This window comes from Dendrobates tinctorius, unplaced genomic scaffold (assembly GCF_039654945.1).
Source record: "Dendrobates tinctorius isolate UK_male_01 unplaced genomic scaffold, ASM3965494v1 ptg000014l, whole genome shotgun sequence".
Lineage (NCBI taxonomy): Eukaryota > Metazoa > Chordata > Amphibia > Anura > Dendrobatidae > Dendrobates > Dendrobates tinctorius.
In genome coordinates, this window is record NW_027361682.1 from 5,008,763 (window position 1) to 5,029,499 (window position 20,737).

Sequence of the window (20,737 nt, forward strand, 5' to 3'; positions counted from 1 at the left end):
TTCACTGCTTAACCGCTTCATGGTCTTTGACGTATCGTGTATAGGCACGTCATGGCGATTGTGGGGGCACAGTGAACCCTGGCTGTTTAACCCCCTAAATTACAGAATAAATATAAATCACAGCATTTGGGAGGCTAGGAGAGGGAAGGGGCTTTCATCCAAACAGTTATCGCGAGGGCTTGATCGTTGTCATGACAACCTCCGTGGCTGCCAGCGACGGTGGCTTGCTTAGACCATGCCAGGAGTATGATCTACCAGGTTTGTCAGTGTAACACTGACAGGTATTGTGAAGGAAATTTGGTTAGGATAAATCTATCCTTGTGTGTGCTGCGGCCATTCCCAATCAGGCTGAGCAATAGAGTGCTCAAGAATGACACTGTACACCGAGGTGACAGAATAACATTCCATCAATACTGACGGTTTATTGTACATACATGTTTTTATAATTGCGTATAAAAATGGGTGGTTAGTTAATTACCCTATTGTTGATCTTCAATATTATTAGTTAGCTAAATATATATGGAATATTGTGATGAAGGCATATATAAATGCTGATTAACCGTCGCATTTTTCTGCAACCAGGACAAAAATTGAGATATCTACTCAGTCAGCACATCTGGTGTTGTTCTGCTTTTTTGCCTGGAAAGTACCAAACAGTCTGGTTTGTGGCAGCCATTTTAACCAATTGATTATAGTGTATATATTAGCTGTGAGCATATATGCAAGTGAGATCTATTTGAAATATATACATTTATATATTTCAATCACAACCCCCCTTAGATATCCTTTGCCCTAATTATAACCTAGTGCATGCACCCCCCTCCGTACAGACTTTCGCAAACGGGCGGTCAGGAGATCTGTCCCTCATGGGGGTTCATGGCATTGCAATCATAGTCTTGCAGTCAACAGCGTGCATACCCAGCGGTGTGTATCCTTCATCATGCAGGTCAGACAGGTCATCTATCTGGTCATGGGGGGCATCCACAGCATCATTCTGGTTTAGGTGTATCTTCTGGCAAGCTTTCTTGCAATGCGATGCATGGATCCAAGTGGGTCTTCCCTCCAGTTTCAAAGATGTTGGTGTCGTCAGCAGCACTTGGAAAGGACCATCAAATCTGGGATCGAGTCTTCTCCTTACAAACTTTTTCACCGACACCCAGTCTCCAAGGAGTTAGCACCGGACACTGAGTCTGGATCTGGCAAAGAAGAGAAAACTCGAGAATGAACATTAGCAAGTTTTTTCGGTCAGATCAATTACATAAGCAGACAAAGTATCATATTGCAGGTGAACAACTGGCTACGTTGATGGTTCTGTCAGCAAGGATTTGGATTTCTGGATCACTGAGTGAATTATCTATACGATGGACTACTTGCTAGAGATAGGGTGCACCTTACGAAGACTGAAAAACATGTATTTTGAAGTCGCCTTGCTACACTCATCAGGAGAGCTTTAAACTAGAACAATGTAGGAAGGGAAGCAAAAGGCCAGAAAAAGCCATACACCTGACAAATACTATTTAGAATTCTGCTATTAGAAGTTGAAGGGAAAAACAAAGACAAAAAAATCTAAATAATAAAAATATTGGAGAAAGTGAAGTCAATCACAAACTAAAATGTTTCTATACTTATGCACAAAGCATGGGCAACAAACAAGGAGAATTGGAACTACTAACGCAGGAAAAGAAATATGATATCATTGGAATCACTGAAACTTGGTGGGACGATACACATGATTGGAATACAAGGTTAGAAGAATACAACTTACTTGCTAGAAACAGACTTGATAAACGAAGAGGAGGTGTCGCATTGTATGTTAGAAATGCGTATATCTGCACAGAGATTGAAGCTTCAGAGACTGGGAGTTCTGTGGAAACTGTTTGGGTAAGAATACAAGGACAGAACAATGGAAAGGACACCATTGTAGGCATTTACTACAGGCCGCCTGTGCAAGCTCAAGATATGGATGAACTCTTTATGCATCAAATGGCCAAGTTCTCCAAAAAATATGACATAGTTGTCATTTGAGATTTCAACTATCCTGATATTTGTTGGGAATCTCTCTCAGGCAAAACTAACAGGTCAAGGAAATTCTTATCCTCTCTTGCTGACAACTTTATCTTCCAAAAGGTAGGGTAGAAAACAAGGGGAAATGCTACCTTGGATCTAATCCTTATAAACAGGGAAGAAATGGTTGAGGAGGTGTGGCGCCCCCAGGAGTATGGTCGCCACAGTGGCATTGCCTTCCTCCTAGGGAGTGTGATGTCATGCTTGGAAGCAATAAAGGATCTCTCTAGCAATTAATCACAACACACAACACAGTTTCCATTCCAGGTCAGCAGAGGGAGCTCTGAACCAAAACTGGGGGAGGAGCTACTCTCTGGGGGCCAGGAGGGAAAATTAGGAGTTTGTGTGAGGAGGGCAACGTGTGTGGACGTGGAGAAGAAGAGCTGGGAGATTGAGCCGAGGGTTCAGGCTCATTCCCAGCTATAGCGCATGTTCTGGAGCCCGGTCTCCAAGGCTGTATGGACACTGATGGTCCTGCAACAGAAACCGGAGGAATAGGAAGCTGTAAATGCTCTATTCCCACATAAGACTCGGAGGCACAACAGCGACGTGTGAGCCAGAAGAGGAAGGCTACAGTTGTCTGCCATACGAGGGAGTTCTAAAGAGAATAAGCAAGTGGAACTTCAGTGTAACACAGTACTGCAAGTACCTAAAAATAAGCGCTAGGAAGGAGACTACACAACCCATCTGCATAGAGAGATTCCTAAGTTGCTTCCAGGCTAGCCAGCTCCTGTGCCATCTGTAATCTGGACCCTGGACTGCATTTGCCAAGCAAAGTAAAGGTAAAGAAACTGCACCCTGTTGTGTCCTTGCCTTCTTCCTGCAACACCCTCAGCACTGCTACATCCCTGTGCCTGACACTGCACCATCTACGTCTCTCCCCATCTCTTCATCTACACTGCCCTGGGACTACTGCCCTACCTGTGGAGGGTCACATCATTGCTGCACCACACCATCTGTCCCAGAGGATCTGTCTGCAGCGTCGGCTTAACATCTTCATTGCCGAATACCACAGGTGGCGTCACGAATCATTCACTCATAAACTTTATTCAATCACTTAACCCCTTTTACATGGGCGCCCAGGGCCACGGACCGGGTCACTGCTGCTGTGACATTCCCATGAGACCGGCCCGGTACCAAGTACCCCACAGCCCTGGGAGGGCGACCCATTTTGGCGTCACGAACAGGATAAACGGAGCCCGGTGTCCCCGGGTCCTGTGTGCCAGAGACTGTGCTGTGTGCCACAGAAATCGAAGCCCTCTTTATTATTCTGTGACACGTGCAAGCTGTTCTGGTACTTGACAACTACCAATCGCACAGGGCACTCAGATGGCCGGGAATTATCACCCTCCGCGCCGGATGTCTTGCCTGGCTCACCGGCTACGGGAATCTGTGATATCCCTCTAAGTTATTACCATCTGTGCCTGGAAATATGGGAGTGCCTCTCCCTCCGGTGCATGGGAATCTGTGATAACTTATTGAGTGATTTGGCTTCCTGTAGTCGGTTTCCCAGCAACCACAAGCAAAATCAGTCACTGTTCCAACTAGCTCCCGGATCTACACAACATACTTAAACAAATATAATACTGCACGCAGTAGACTCCTTGGAAGCAAGGAGTTTGCTTATCGAGTGATTTGGCTTCCTGTTGTCGGTTTCCCAACAACCACAAGCAAAATCAGTCACTGTTCCAACTAGCTCCCGGATCTACACAACATACTTAAACACATATAATACTGCACGCAGCAGACTCCTTGGAAGCAAGGAGTTTGCTTCCAAACTCCTTGAGCAGCATGTCCAATGTCAACTTTCCTCCCACCTCTCATCTATCTCTCTCCTTGACAACCTCCAATCTGGCTTCCACCTCCACCACTCCACTGAAACTGCCCTGACCAAAATTACTAATGACGTACTCACAGCCATAGCTAACTGACAGTTCTCCATCCTCCTCCTTCTCGACCTGTCCTCTGACTTCAACAAAGTCGACCACTGCCTACTGCTACAGATTCTTTCTTCCCTTGGCATCAAAGACCTTGCCTTGTCCTGGATTGCCTCATACCTTTCCAACCGCACATTTAGCGTTTCTCACTTCCATACTACCTCCTCATCCCACCCTCTCTCTGCTGGAGTCCCTCAAGGCTCTGCCATGGGGCCCCTACTTTTTTCCATCTATACCCTTGGCCTAGGACAACTCAAAGTCCCATGGCTTCCAATACCACCTGTATGTGGACGACACTCAGATCTACCTCTCGGGCCCAGATGTCACCTCTCTGCTGTCCAGAATCCCGGAGTGTCTATCAGCCATATCCTCCTTCTTCACCTCTCGCTTCCTAAAACTCAAAGTAGACAAAACCGAACTCATCATCTCTTCTCCATCTCCCGTATCTCCCCTACCCGACCTATCTATTATGGTAAACGGCATCACGCTCTCTCCCGCACCTGAAATCCACTGCCTCGGAGTAACTCGACTCTGCCCTGTCCTTCAAACCACATGTCCAAACTCTTGCCACCTCCTGTTGCCTCCAACTCAAAAATATTTCCAGAATCCGTCCCTTTCTCAGCCCTCAATCTACTAAAACTCTTGTGCATGAGCACATCATCTCCTGCCTTGATTACTGCAACACCCTCCTCTGTGGCCTCCCCGCTAACTCTCTTGCACCAATCCAGTCTGTCCTCAACTCTGCTGCCCGACTAATCCACCTCTCTCTTCGCTACTCCCCTGTTTTTCCTCTCTGCAAATCCCTCCACTGACTCCCAATTCCCCAATAAATCCAGTTCAAACTACTAACACTGACCTACAAAGCCATCCACAACCTGTCCCCTCCCTATATCTCTAAACTAATCTCCCAATATCTTCGCTCACGTAATCTTTGATCCTCCCAAAACCTCCTACTCTCTAAAAATATAGAAAAAATGAATGGCAGTAAGATCCAACTACCTGACATGCCACAAAAGAGAGACGGCATCCAATGACCAGCGGTATACTTAGCTTCGGGTTATGGTGCACAGCATTGAAAAATCATCCGTATCAAAAATAGGCCAGGTTCACATAGCATTAACACAGGCTGTTCAACGCATAGTGTTGACGGGCTGTGTTAACGCTATAGCATAACGCGATATGCGTTATGCTATACTGCTAGCGCTGATGAATCATCAGCGCTAGTGGTGACGGAGCCTCAGACGCTGCAGCCCGCGTCCGAGGCTCCGTCAGTGTTTGACGGCACATCGCGAACGCGTGCCGCTTTACGGCATACGTTACGATGTGCCACATAATGGGGGTCTATGGCAGCATTAACGAACTGCGTTACACCATGTTATACCACGGTGTAACGCAGTCTGTTAAATGGACTGCCTCAATGCAGTGTGACCCCAGCCATAGAAAAAATGCGGCACTCACCCGTAAGCTATTATAAAATGCAGTCCTTTATTCAGCCATGCACGGTATATGGACACATTTCATGGGACAAACAGGTAAGGGAAGACAGCAGGGAGGGAAGTGGACGACAATCATTTCGCGTTGAGAGACGCTTCTACGGGTCCAGGTGTAAAATCAGGTGAAGTCATTTCCTTTTAAAGGAGATCCATGGCTACACAATCAATTATTACAAAAACACATTTAAAAACATTTTCTCTCTTGCATTAAAAATATAGAAAAAATCAAGAGCATGCAAGCATATTTTTTACGAACACATTTTTACAGACAATAATCAGTTACCATATATACTCGCGTATAAGCTGAGATTTTCAGCCCATTTTTGGGGCTGAAAGTCCCTCTCGCGAGTCATATACGCCAGGGGATCGGCGGGGAGGGGGAGCGGGGGTGTCAAATCATACCCCCCGACACATCTCTGCAGCCCTCCTGTCACGGTCACGTGTGTCTGGACGAAGCGAGTACCGCAAGGCGAACCCATATGACACACGTGACGCTGGATACACCGCCTCCAGTGGGGCAAATTTAAATAATAAGACGTGCAGCCGGATATACCGCCTCCAACTGGCGAATTTAGATATTACACGTATATATACAAAAGTCTGGAAACCCCGCCTCCAGTAAGGCGAATTTAAATAATATGGGGAAACCTGGGTAACAATAACAATGGAGGGCCCTGTGATAGGGAAATGGGGAAGTGGAGACCTCCTGCACTCCCCTGAGTCAGTGTCTCTACACTCCTATCGTTCCCTATGCCAGTTCCGCACCGGGTGATGCACAGGAACCTCAAAATACTGACTCGCCCTGCACCTAAACCCTCACTAGGGAATTGGTCGATGCGGAAACTAATCCCACCACTGCACTAAACACACATAAGGAAAAATGACAATACAGGGGGACACCACTTAGCTTTGCTCTGTTGCTTATGCTCCCTGCAGCAGAGCCCACCACCTGCGTGCATCTTCTCCTTCAACCGGATCCATCACCATAACCGGATCCATCACCATAGTGCAGCCTTGGAGCAGAGTCCACCACCAGTTGCAGCTGCCCAGTAAACAGAGTCCCAAAGATGAGTCCAGCTTCTGCCAAGTCCAGCATGCTTGAGTCCAACTTTTCTGCCAATAAGTCCAGCATGCTTGAGTCCAGCTTTCAGCAACCAAGTCCAGCATGCTGAGTGCAACTCTCACCATAGTCGCCACTCCACCAAGCCGTGCAAGCACTTCCTGCTGACACCATAAACTGTGACTCCACCACGCCATGCCAGCCCTTCTTGCAGACCCCATCGTTGGACTCCATCAATCCATGCCAGCACTCCTTGCAGACTCCATAGCGGCCACTCATCCCCTCTGGCTGGGCTGCCCAGGACTCTTGTTCAGCTCCATCTTTCACCCAGGCTTACTTGTGAATGACTAACTAAAGACCTATCACCAACAGTGATTGATACACCTGACACTCTTTTATAGAGCATTCACACCTGCATTATAATTACGTACACTTAACCAAAGAAACTAAAGGCACTACCGCTCACCACCACCGGGGCAACTTAGAACAAAGGACACCACAGTGCAGTAATTGTAATGGCCACCGGGGGCAATCACACCACTTTGGCACACAGCCAAAGGAAAAAAAGTTCACTTGTGCATTTAAAACTGTCAGATCAAACCTGGATCATGACACCTCCTGCTTCTACAGTCTCAGGCTCCTTTCTTCAGCGGTTACATGTTACCACTCATTAATGTCATGAATATGCGCATATTCATGACTTTAATGACCGCTGAAGAAGCCTGAGACCATAGGAGAAACAGGGGGGCAGCAGAGACCACGTCAGGAGGGGGTAAGTACTGTATATGCGATATTCACCTGTCCCCGGTCCACCGCTGTGTGCCGTTGTGTCCTCCGCGTCCTCTGACTGTGATGTTCAGGTCAGAGGGCGTGGTGGGCCCTCTGCTGCCTGAAAGTCACTGACAGAGGACCCGGAAGACGGAGTGGCAGCGGTGGACCGGGGACAGGTGAATATCTGAGGTGCAGGGGCCCTGATCCAGTGGTGACACCGGCACCTGGCCCCCATAGCGCGCCGGTGTCTCCACCTGCTCAGGACATTGGCACCAGGCCCCCATCGGCAAGAGGTGAGTATTTCATTTTTTTTATTTGCAGCAGCAGCGGCAGCAGCATATGGGGCCTATTCTATGAAGCATCTTATGGGCAGCATATGGGGCATAGTCTATGGAGCATCTTTTGGGGCACATTCTATGAAGCATTTTATGGGGCAGCATATGGGGGCATAATCTATGGAGCATCTTATGGGGCATATTCTATGAAGCATCTTATGGGTCATAATCTATGGAGCATTTTATGGGGCAGCATATGGGGGCATAATCTATGGAGCATCTTATATGGCAGTATATGGAGCACAATCTATGGAGCATCTTATGGGGCAGCATATGAGGACATAATCTATGGAGCATCTTATGGAGCGTCTTATGGGGCATAATCTATGGAGCATCTTATGGGAGCATAATCTATGGAGCATTTTAAGGAGCATCTTATGGGGGCATAATCTATGGAGCATTTTATGGGGCAGCATATGGGGCATAATCTATGGAACATCTTATGGGGCCATAACTTTTATGGAGCAGCATATTTGGCATATTATTCTATGGAGCATCTTATGGGGCCATCATGAACTGTATGAAGCATTATATGGGGCTCCTGATTCAATAGGGATATTCAAAAACATTTAACCTACTGATGTCTCAATGAATTTTACTTTTATTGGTATCTATTTTTATTTTTGAAATTTACCAGTAGCTGCTGCATTTTCCACCCTAGGTTTATACATGAGTCAATAAGTTTTCCAAGTTTTTTGTGGCAAAATTAGTCGGCTTATACACGAGTATATACAGTAACTATTTTAAACAGAAAAAGAGAAAAAACTCTAAGAAGAAAATAGTCAGATCTAATTTGTTGTTTAAACCAATTGCTCCTTGGGCGTTTGATTTAATTTTTCATCTGGCTTCTTTTTTTTTTATAAAAGTTTATTGAGGTTACCACCTTGTGGGGGAATATAAAGGTGGCAGAAATTACAGTGACCGCATTTAAAGTTACCTTGAGGGAGATTTTTATTCAGCCGATTTTTATTAACAGGTAAAAGTCGATTGTGTGCTAACAGGTCTGATAGATTATGTGTTCTCCTGTAGGAGAAATAAGGGCATGTAGCGCTAATCTCTTCTAAGTCTTTATCATACCGTAATATGTGCCAATTTTTTCTGATTGCCGCATGTATAATTTCATCTATGGGACTGTGCTTAAAACTACATCTGTCCAATCTGTCTTGAATGCTGCAGCCAGGATCATATTCCTCACCAATCGTTACACCGATGCCTCTACCTTGTGCCAGTCATTACACTGGCTACCCATCCACTTCAGCATTCAGTATAAACTTATTACCCTCACCCACAAAGCTCTCCATGGCTCAGCACCACCCTACATCTCCTCCCTTGTTTCAGTATACCACCCTACCCGCGCCCTCCGTTCTGCTGATGACCTGAGGTTAGCATCCTCAATAATCAGAACCTCCCACTCCCGTCTCCAAGACTTTACACGTGCTGTGCAAATTCTTTGGAATGCACTTCCCAGGTCAATACGATTAGTCCCCAATCCCAATTTTAAGCGTGCCCTGAAAACGCATTTATTCAGACTGGCCTATCGCCTCAACATATTAACCTAACCTATCCCTGTGTGGCACAGCCAAAAGTTTTACCATAACCAGGTTCCCCGCATTATGTTCCCACATGCTTTATGCATCCATTAGCCCTCTGTGTCTGTACTGTTACACACTTAACATTATGGCTGGTCTGTAAAATCAGGGCAACTGTTACCACCCACCTTTCGTGTCTCCCTTTTTTTTTCCTCATAGATTGTAAGTTTGCGAGCAGGGCCCTCATTCCTCTTGGTATTTTGTTATGATCTATGTGATTATTGTTATGCTATTGTCACGTCGCAGCCAGACTCAGGGCCTGCTGTTCCGGCGTCGGCCACTAGGAGGCGCCGGACGTCACTGCCAGACTCAGGGCCTGCAGTTCCGGTCTCGGCCACTCGGGGGCGCCGGACCGTCACGTCGCCGTCAGACTCAGGGACGGCTATTCCTGCCTCAGCCACTGGGAGGCGCCGTGGTTCGCTCCAGGGTGAGGGTGGTGGCAGAGAGGGGGCTCCTGCGCAGGCATCTGGTGGGCGCAGGCTCCGCCCCTCTGTCAGTCATGTAGGGCTTACTGCATGTCCATCTGGCCTGGTCCGGGGGCGGTCCTGGTTACATCATCGGGCCGGGAACCTCTGAGGGAGGACCTGATCCCTCAAATACCTGGGGACTGGTCTTGCAAGCCGCCGGATATATTCTTGGTTCCCCTGCGTGTTACTGTGTGAATTGCTATAGTGTATACTCTGACCTCAGCCTGGATTCTTGACCATTCTATTGCCTGCCGTTTTTGTACCTCCGCCTCTCTTCCGACTTTTTGACGCTGACCTTTGCTTGGATTCCTGACTCTCCTTCTGCCTGCTGATTCTGTACCTTGCTGCCCTCCTGGTTTTACTGACCCTGGCCTGGACTTTTGACTCTCCTTCTGTCTGCTGATTTCGTGCCTCTGCGGCGCCCTGGTCTCAGACTCCTGCATCCTGACCTTGATTACGGGTTTTAGTTTTGACCCCTTGGTGGCCGTCCTGCTCTGGTCCACTGCTAATCTAGACAGCTACCTCCTGGGCCTTGCTGCAATTCCAGATCCCTGTATAGGGGTTAAGGGTCTCAGGGTTACTCGGGGTGCTGTCCCCACTGCAGCCCAGATTCGCAGACGGCCGTCACATTATATCCGGCCTAAAAAGAACTGCTTTTTGTGTATATTTCCATCATATATAAAAGCAGTCTCCTGATTTTTTTTTCCCTGAGCTGATTACCTGGCCTACACCTGCTCCAGTGCACAGTCTGAAGGAATACTCCCATCTTCCTATACCATCATGCTGCAGCCTGGAGGCTTCAAGGGAAATGCTGAGTGTCAGAAATCCACATTCCTGGGACGTCTGCCTCTGGGCAGCTCTGGTCGTGCTGTCCCAGAGGCTCAGGTATTGCCCGCAAATGCGGCTAAACTTTTGTTACCCGTTTCTCTCTTATTTTCAAAGAAATCTTTGTGTGTGAAGGCCTATGTGGATTGTGGTTCCGCAGGCAACTTCATAGATTTTTTGCTTGCAAAGAAACTTGGTGTACCTCTTTTAAAGCTTAATGCCCCTATTCAAACAACGGCGATTAATGGTACATCCATTATCCAGGGTGGAGTGGAATTTGTTACTACAGAGATTGTTATGTCAGTGGGGGCATTACACACAGAACATATGTCATTTTTTGTTATTTCCAATTTATCACATGCAGTTGTGTTAGGTATGCCATGGTTGCGCCAGCATAATCCTATTATTGACTGGCACCAAGGGGATATCGTGCGCTGGAGTCCACAGTGTCAGAATCACTGTATGTCGCTGTCAGTGAACCAAATTAAAATTAAAGCACCCTTTATACCATACGCATTCAGGGACTATGAGGACGTCTTTTCCATAGTGGAGTCTGAGAAATTACCGCCTCATAGAGAGTATGACTGTCCTATAGACTTGGTTCCAAGTGCTCGTCTCCCTAAGGGGAGAATATTTAACCTCTCTGGTCCTGAGCGTGTAGCCATGAAGGACTACATAGCGGACAGCTTGCAAAAAGGTTTTATTAGACCCTCCACTTCACCTGTAGGGGCTGGGTTTTTCTTTGTAGAAAAAAAAGATGGTGGACTCAGACCGTGTATTGATTATCGTGAGCTGAACGCGATTACTGTGAAAAATCAGTATCCGCTTCCACTCATCCCTGATCTGTTTAATCAGCTACTAGGAGCCCGCTGGTTCACTAAGCTTGATCTCCGGGGGGCTTACAATCTGGTTCGCATAAGAAATGGGGATGAGTGGAAAACAGCCTTTAACACACCTCTTGGTCATTTTGAGTACCTTGTGATGCCGTTTGGATTGAGTAACGCGCCCGCCGTGTTCCAACACTTTGTGAATGATATATTCAGGGATATTTGTGGGGTATATGTAGTGGTTTATTTGGATGACATCCTGATTTACTCCGCTGATGTTCTTACACACGTGCAACATGTCCGTTCTGTACTCCAGAGACTTAGAGAACATTCTCTATACGCCAAGTTGGAGAAATGTGTTTTTATGGCTGAGGAGGTACAATTTTTGGGGTACATGATTTCTGCTAAGGGGTTTCGCATGGATCCTGCCAAGATCCGACCCATTAGAGAATGGGTACAACCTAAAACTCTAAAAGCGCTGCAGCGATTCTTGGGATTTACTAATTACTACCGTAAATTCATCAAAGGCTTCTCTGAGATCGCCAAACCGCTCACGGATCTGACCCGGAAGGGGGCTGATGTGGTTAATTGGAAGCCAGAGGCACTTCAGGCATTTTCTGTTTTAAAGGAGTGTTTTTCTGCCAACCCAATATTAATTCAGCCTGATCTAGATCGCCCCTTTGTGGTAGAGGTTGATGCCTCTGAGGTTGGGGTAGGTGCAGTGCTTTCCCAAGGCACTGCCTCTCTCACTCAACTCCGTCCATGTGCCTTCTTTTCCCGAAAATTCTCCCCTACTGAGAAAAATTATGATATAGGGAATCGGGAATTGTTGGCCATAAAGTGGGCCTTCGAAGAATGGCGCCACTTTCTCGAAGGTGCTAAACACAAGGTTACCGTGATCACAGATCACAAGAACCTGACCTACTTGGAGTCAGCTAAAAGACTGAATCCTAGGCAGGCCAGGTGGGCCTTATTCTTCTCAAGGTTTAACTTTGTGATCACGTTTCGTCCAGGGACGAAAAATGTAAGGGCTGATGCCCTCTCTCGAAGTTTCTGCCCCTCACAGGCTGAGGACTCGGAACCAGTCCCAATACTGGCCAATGGGATCGTCGTGTCGGCCGTGTCTCTGGACCTTCTGGAGGAGATCCGTAGATCCTCAGAACAAGTCCCGGACACGACGCCGCCCCCAGAAATTGTTCGTTCCGGCCCCGTTGCGTCTACAAGTTATGAAAGAGTCGCATGACTCTGTCCTGGCAGGCCATCCTGGTGTTAATAATACAGCCAGACTAGTGACCAGGAATTTTTGGTGGCCGACGGTGGTTAAGGACTGCAAGGATTACGTACTGGCTTGCGAAACTTGTGCTCGTGCTAAGTCCCCCCATAATCGGCCTGCCGGCTGGCTCCAGTCCTTGCCTGCCCCAGAGAGTCCATGGAGCCACATCTCCATGGACTTCATTACTGACCTGCCACCCTCAGAAGGGAAGACATGTATCTGGGTGGTGGTAGACAGGTTCAGTAAGCAGTGCCATTTTGTTCCCCTGTCTGGACTACCTAATGCAGAAACGCTGAGTAAATTGTTCGTTATTCATGTAATACGACTGCATGGCGCCCCGGTGAATATCGTGTCCGACCGAGGAACCCAGTTCGTTTCTAAATTCTGGAGGGAGTTCTGCAAACGGATTGGCGTTGAATTATCCTTCTCCTCCGCTTACCACCCTGAGACCAATGGTCAAACTGAGCGCACTAACCAGGGCCTAGAATAGTATCTCCGCTGTTATGTTTCGGAACATCAATCTGATTGGGTGGAACATCTCCCGTTAGCCGAATTCGCCCTAAATAACCAATACCAAGAATCCATCAAAACCACCCCGTTCTTCTGTAATCTTGGTTTACACCCACGTTTTGGTTCATTTTCGGCTAAGATGTCGGACCTCCCGGGGGTAGAGAAATCCATACATCACTTAAGGACGATCTGGTCAGAGGTGAACTCAAACTTGAAAGGCTCCTAAGTCAGACAGGCTTCGGCGGCAAATAAACGGCGGTCCAAGGGGCCGCACCTGGGAGTTGGGGACAAAGTTTGGCTGTCTACCAAGAACATTAAACTTAAGGTACCGTCTGCCAAACTGGGCCCCAGATTTATTGGTCCCTATGAGATTTTGGAGGTAATTAACCCAGTAGCCTTTCGCTTAAAGCTCCCTCAGTCCTTCAAAATACCCAACGTTTTCCACAAATCCCTCCTAAAAATGTACCGCTCCCCAATTCAACCTGTCCAGTCCCCTCCTCCTCCAGTTTTGGTCAAGGGTACCTTGGAGTACGAAGTCCAAGGTATCCTTGATTCCCGTTTAGTGAGAGGGTCCGTGCAATACTTAGTGCATTGGAAGGGCTACGGCCCAGAGGAGAGGTCCTGGGTCCCCGCTGGTGACATCCATGCCAAGGGGTTAATTAGAAGATTTCACCTCCTTCACCCTGACAAACCGGGTTTTGAGGGTCCGGAGGCCCCTCTTAGAAGGGGGGGTACTGTCACGTCGCAGCCAGACTCAGGGCCTGCTGTTCCGGCGTCGGCCACTAGGAGGCGCCGGACGTCACTGCCAGACTCAGGGCCTGCAGTTCCGGTCTCGGCCACTCGGGGGCGCCGGACCGTCACGTCGCCGTCAGACTCAGGGACGGCTATTCCTGCCTCAGCCACTGGGAGGCGCCGTGGTTCGCTCCAGGGTGAGGGTGGTGGCAGAGAGGGGGCTCCTGCGCAGGCATCTGGTGGGCGCAGGCTCCGCCCCTCTGTCAGTCATGTAGGGCTTACTGCATGTCCATCTGGCCTGGTCCGGGGGCGGTCCTGGTTACATCATCGGGCCGGGAACCTCTGAGGGAGGACCTGATCCCTCAAATACCTGGGGACTGGTCTTGCAAGCCGCCGGATATATTCTTGGTTCCCCTGCGTGTTACTGTGTGAATTGCTATAGTGTATACTCTGACCTCAGCCTGGATTCTTGACCATTCTATTGCCTGCCGTTTTTGTACCTCCGCCTCTCTTCCGACTTTTTGACGCTGACCTTTGCTTGGATTCCTGACTCTCCTTCTGCCTGCTGATTCTGTACCTTGCTGCCCTCCTGGTTTTACTGACCCTGGCCTGGACTTTTGACTCTCCTTCTGTCTGCTGATTTCGTGCCTCTGCGGCGCCCTGGTCTCAGACTCCTGCATCCTGACCTTGATTACGGGTTTTAGTTTTGACCCCTTGGTGGCCGTCCTGCTCTGGTCCACTGCTAATCTAGACAGCTACCTCCTGGGCCTTGCTACAATTCCAGATCCCTGTATAGGGGTTAAGGGTCTCAGGGTTACTCGGGGTGCTGTCCCCACTGCAGCCCAGATTCGCAGACAGCCGTCACAGCTATAATGTCTATTGTCTGTACAAGTCCCCTCTGAAATGTAAAGTGCTGCGGAATATGTCGGCGCTATAGAAATAAAATTTATTATTATTATTATAACTAAAGAAAATTTTTCTTCCCGTAGCACCATTATCATTTCTTATTTCTCTTGTGCGTTTTTTACGCATTTTGTGTAGCAAATCAGTTTGGCACAAATTCATTACCCATTCATGTGCTGAATTTAGAACAGAGGCAGGGTATCCCCTTTTCAAAAATCGTGATTTCAAATCGTCTGCTGTATCTGTTTATCTAAAATGGTATTGTCGCTATTAATTTATCTTAGTCTGACCATTTGACTATATGGTAAACTTCTTTTCGTATGGACAGGGTGTGCACTGCTAAAATGCAAGACAGAATTAGTTGCTGAGTCTTTTCTGTGCACTTTTGTTACTATATCTTCTCCAATAATTTCAATCTTCACATCTAGGAAATCGAGACCATGATGTCCAAAGTGAGAAGTAAAACACATATTATCTTCATTCACTTCATTCAGGTGGCGAACAAAGCAGACAAATTCACATTCAGGACCGTCCCATATAATAAAAATATCATCCACAAACCTTAAAAATAAGCGGATGTATTTAAAAAATGGGTTATTAATATGCATAATATATTTGTTCTCAAATACCGCTAAGAATAGATTTGCGAAAACGCATGCTTCAGGGGTCCCATTGCGGTTCCGGTTCTTTGTAGGAACCATTGATCCGTGAATTTGAACACGTTGTGCGATAACACAAAATTTAAACCCTCTCTAATAAATTAAATCATGTCTGGATTTTTATCGATGTTACAAAGAATCTTATGCACTGCTTCGATTCCTAATTTTTTGATTGATTCGAGTATATAAATTCTCGACATCTATTGATGCCAATGAATAGTTTGGTTGCCAATCAAAGTTTTTTAGAGACAATAAAAAATCACCTGAATCTTTAATATATGAAGGTATTGAGGACAAAAGTGGTATAAGTAACCAGTCAAGGTATTGAGATAAGAGTTCTGTTAATGAATTTATCCCTGATATGATGGGACGTCCAGGGGGTGCAGTGATAGATTTATGCATTTTAGGGATACTGTAGCAATGCGCAGTCTCAGGGTATTCTGGAAATAAATTCTCCGCTTTTTTAGTGAGCACACCTTTCTAAGCAGACGTCTCAATTTTTCTTTAAATTTATAAGTGGGATTATGATCTAATTTAAGATAAGTATTTGTGTCAGTTAATTGCAAAAGTGCTTCATTTATATAGTAATCCTCATCTAATATGTAAATCAACAGCCGCGGAGACACCATCACATGTTTCTCAACGTAAGCAATGACTAGCCAGGTCTTTCACTGGGAAGGAACAACGATGTTTAATAAACCGCATGGACTATACTGGTTTATGGAAAACCTGTTCCGGATCTGATTTTGTGGCTGCCAAGCGAGTGATCCCATACTTAAATGACAGCGCTACCTCACAATTGGTGGAGAATGCGGGCATTGTTGTAGCCTTGTTTCTGGGAGCAACGGAAGAGGACTGCAAAGTCGGTTGCTAAGGGCAACGCTGAGCCAGGAAGGCTGATGGTTGGGGAAGCCACTGCCCGGCTGTGGTTCTGGAACCGTGGGGCGGCCTAGTGAGTAAGGCACTGTCCGGATCGGTGAGCCCAGTGCGGTCGTTTCCCAGGAGAAAGAGACTTATAGGATACCTTTGCAGTAGAGGGGTCCGAGAACCTGCACGGCCAGCAGGTGACGGTTGTGAAAACCGTGTTGCACTGACCGGGGTCAGTGAGAAAGAGACTGGTGGTTGCTATAGGGTGCCTCTGTGGAGAAGAGGTATCCGAGGACCTGTGGGGCCAACACAGGTAATGGACAGGTGTTCATGTTGTACTGACCGGGGTCAGTGATAAAGACTGTGTACCTGGAGGGTTCAGTGAGCAAGGTCCTGGAGGGTCAGTGTTGGGAGGTTCTAGGAGAAGAATCGTCTCCCTGGAGCACATGGTATGACCTTGGACCTGGTGAGGCGTGAGTGTTGGGCAGTCTCAGGAGGAGATGGATGTCCTGAATAGCACCCGCCGAGCCCCTGGACCTGGTGAGGCCGGTGTGTTGGGAAACCCTGGGAAGAGGGTCAGCTCCCTGAATAGCACCCGGTGCACCCTGTGTGTTGGACGGTCTCAGGCAGAGACAGTACGTCCTGAATAGCACACAGAAAGGACAAGTGAGTTTTTTGTGTGGTGTTTTTTTTTCTTTTCTCAACTCAGCCTGCGGTGGCTCAGTGGGAGTCAAGAAGGTGACAAGCGGCTTCCTGTAACTCAGTGGGGTTGCGAAGGGGACAAGCGGCTTCCGGTAACTCAGCGGGGTTACGAAGGAGACAAGCGGCTTCCTGTAACTCGGCGGGGATATGAAGAGGACACCAACCGCTGTGTGTGAACAGCAGCCGGTGGTGTCGGTGAACGGTGACAGCAGGAGCTGTGGTGGTGCCAACAAGGACTTGTGTGGTATTGTAAAAGAGACAAACTGTGTTGTGTGAACTGTGGTCTAAGAAGACTGGTATAATGGACATGGGGAAATCCCGAAAGGGGGCGATGGCCCAAAATCAGGGTGGTAGCCCCAAAGGGGGTGGAGTCTCAGAAGGGGGCGGTGACCCAAATTGGGGTGGTAACCCAAAAAGGGGTGGAGTCCCGGGAGGGGCGGTGACCCAAATTGGGGTGGTCCAGAAAGGGGCCGGTGTGTCAAAAGAGGAACGGCAATGTTCGTGTATGTTGTTTTCTGAATGTGGAATATTCTTTCCGGATAATGATGGGCCACATGTGTGTACCGTAATGCTGCACCGAGAAGGAGTCTTGGGTCGGCTCGACTCAAAGCGTCAGGTGATTCTGACAGGATCTCCTCTCACTTTCTGTCTGACCGAGAGAATGGTCCAGGTTCGCTGTGAACAAGGGGACACGGTAAACTATACGGTAGAGAGAGTGATGTTTGAGGGGCCCATAGGTGGGGAGTGCCAAGGGGGCGGATACAACGGGACTTAGTCTATGCCTTGGAGAGGGGCCGGGACTTTGTCGTGTTTGATGACATATGGCAGGAGGTTGGAGACGTTTCTACTGTTGGGCTAACAGATATTGAGACGGTGACTGCTCCTGACGTGGACAGGTCAGAGGTAGAATTGACCGGAAGAAGTGCATCTGCCCAGCTTACGGACCTGACGTCTCGTGATATGACAGATGGTGGGCTGGGAGATGAGACGATTGGGGGGAAAACACGGTTAGTGGGTAACTGGAAGAATTACTCGACAGGCTGGGGTGACTCAGACTCTGAGAGAGAAAGAGAGCACAGAATAGAAGGGCTAGAGAAGGAAATCTCTGAGCTCAGAGGTCACCTGTCAGCGTGGCAAAACGTGAACAAGACGCTTAGGGAAGAGATGGAAGAACATCTCGAACAAGAAAGAGTCCTGAGACAAATGGCCGAGCACAGGGTTGAGGAGCTCGAGAAAGAAGTCTTGGAGCTCAAAGAAACTGTAAGTGGTCTTCTGCGGGAGAAGAACTTTGACAGTGATGAACAGCGACCGGTGAAAGACCTGGCTAGTCAATGCTTGCGTTGAGAAACATGTGATGGTGTCTCCGCAGTGTTGGATGTTAATCTCCATGAGGTCATTCATCCTCATTTTTCACAGTCTTTACTAGGCATTGCTCCCACTAGCCCGTTTCCTACTCCACACTGATGAGGGGCAATACCCCGAAACAGCTGTCTGTGGATGGATACCATGTTTTGGCATAGGTGGTTTCCTTCATTGGAGACTGCCCTTCCCGTGGTTGTTCCTTCCCGGTGAAAGACCTGGCTAGTCATTGCTTGCGTTGAGAAACATGTGATGGTGTCTCCGCGGCTGTTGATTTACATGTTTTTGCATATTTCCCATAAGAGATGGGGCATTGCTCTAGCATCACTGCGTTGAGAAACATGTGATGGTGTCTCCGCAGTGTTGGATGTTGATCTCCATGAGGTCATTCATCCTCATTTTTCGCAATCCTTATCGAATAACACTATGTTCCCTCTTTATCCGCTCTACGCAAAATAACATCATCCCATTTTTTTTATTTCTTGTAAAGCTTGCAAATCTCCGTTTGTCAAATTTTTAGGAGGCTGATTGTAAAATAAAGCCTCAACATATTTGATTGCTAGATCCTGAAATAGATCAATTGCATTGCCTGGTGAAATCGGAGGCATAAAAGTAGATTTCACTACTACAGTAAAGGGTTGCAAGCTTTCAGTAGAAGTTATGCTGATTTTCAATACAAACAGCTGGTTCTGTTAGACTTATTAGGGTGATTACATCACTTATATGTTCTGCATCATCAGAGGGATATACCATAAAGCCCAGCGTTCACTAGGAGGGTTTACAGGCACTTGATTTTTATTAATGTTATTAAAAGCTTTATGTAGATGCAATTTTCGTACAGATTTAAATAAATCTATTTTAAAGTCAGTTAGGTGAAACGGTTCTGGTAAACAAAAATTCTGTCCTTTAGATAATAGCGATCTATGGTTAGCTGTCAGGGATTTTTTAGATAGATTCACAATACGTAACTCATCACTAGGAATCATTGTCTTCTCCATGAAACATGCTTGCGTTCTTTTCTTGGATTGGTGCCTTCTACCGCCTCTTCTAATTTTTTTCCTCCTAAAGGGAAAGATTGTACTGCAGTGTCAGATAAAATCTCGGGTTGGTCTTCCACTGCATTGGAATCTGAGTCTGTGATCCACCCATCGCCAACAGATTTTTCCTTTCTGAATCTAGGAGTGCGTTTTTTATTAAAAGATGTATACTTTTTAGACATATTCCATGTAAAAATGTGATCCGTATCAAAAATTTTGTGTTGTCGCACAACGCGTTTAAATTCATGGATCCCCAGGAAGAAGCACCTGTAGTGCGAAATGCGCGTCGGGGTCTGGAAGAATAGTTTGTCACTTGACATCTTACTGATCGGGGACTGCCGTCTCAGGTATGGGTATCTGAATTTGTTTTTTTCACTTTGTTCTGGCTACTGAGCCTCACTGAGCGTCCAGTTGGCTCCCATGTAGGGCTAGTAATACAGGGCACACTCTGGGTAGTCTATTTAGACTTGTTGAGGTGGAGATATGGATATTATCTGTGCACCTTGGATTACGCATGTGCACTTTATTAACAATTAATTGTAGCATTAATTTACTGCATGTTGTGAATCTCCTTCAGCATATGTAACATATTTTTGTGTAATATTTGAAGAGCTTAGTGTACCAGGCATATGAAGTGATAAGCCTTGCCTTATGAGTATTTCAGCTGACAGTCCTCTTGTATTCTACTCTTCCTTTTTTTTGTTTGGTTTGAGGCACCAACAAATTTAATCATGTTTGTATAAATTGTGTGGTTTTTGTAACAATAAAAATGACTTTATATTTTCTTGGTCTGACACTATTTGAATATGCTCATAGTTTAACGCCTATGGGATTGGTATGTTCATTGATCATGCGTAGTGTTACCCATCCAATTTTTTTATGAAATGGGTTTGGGTGTTATGTTTATTCATATAGTCAAATGGTCAGACTAAGAAAAATTAATAGCGACAATACCATTTTGGATAAACAGATACGCAGACGATTTGAAATCACGATTTTTGAAAAGGGGATACCCTGCCTCTGTTCTAAATTCAGCACATGAACGGGTAATGAATTTGTCCCAACCTGATTTGCTATACAAAAAGCGTAAAAATGCACAAGAGAAATAAGAAGTGATAATGGTGCTAAGGGAAAAAAAAATTTCTTTAGTTTTAAGCACAGTCCCATAGATGAAATTATACACGCGACAATCAGAAAAAATTGGCACATATTAACGGTATGATAAAGATTTAGAAGAGATTAGCGCTACACGCCCTTATTTCTCCTACAGGAGAACACATAATCTATCAGACCTGTTAGTACACAATCGACTTTTACCTGTTAATAA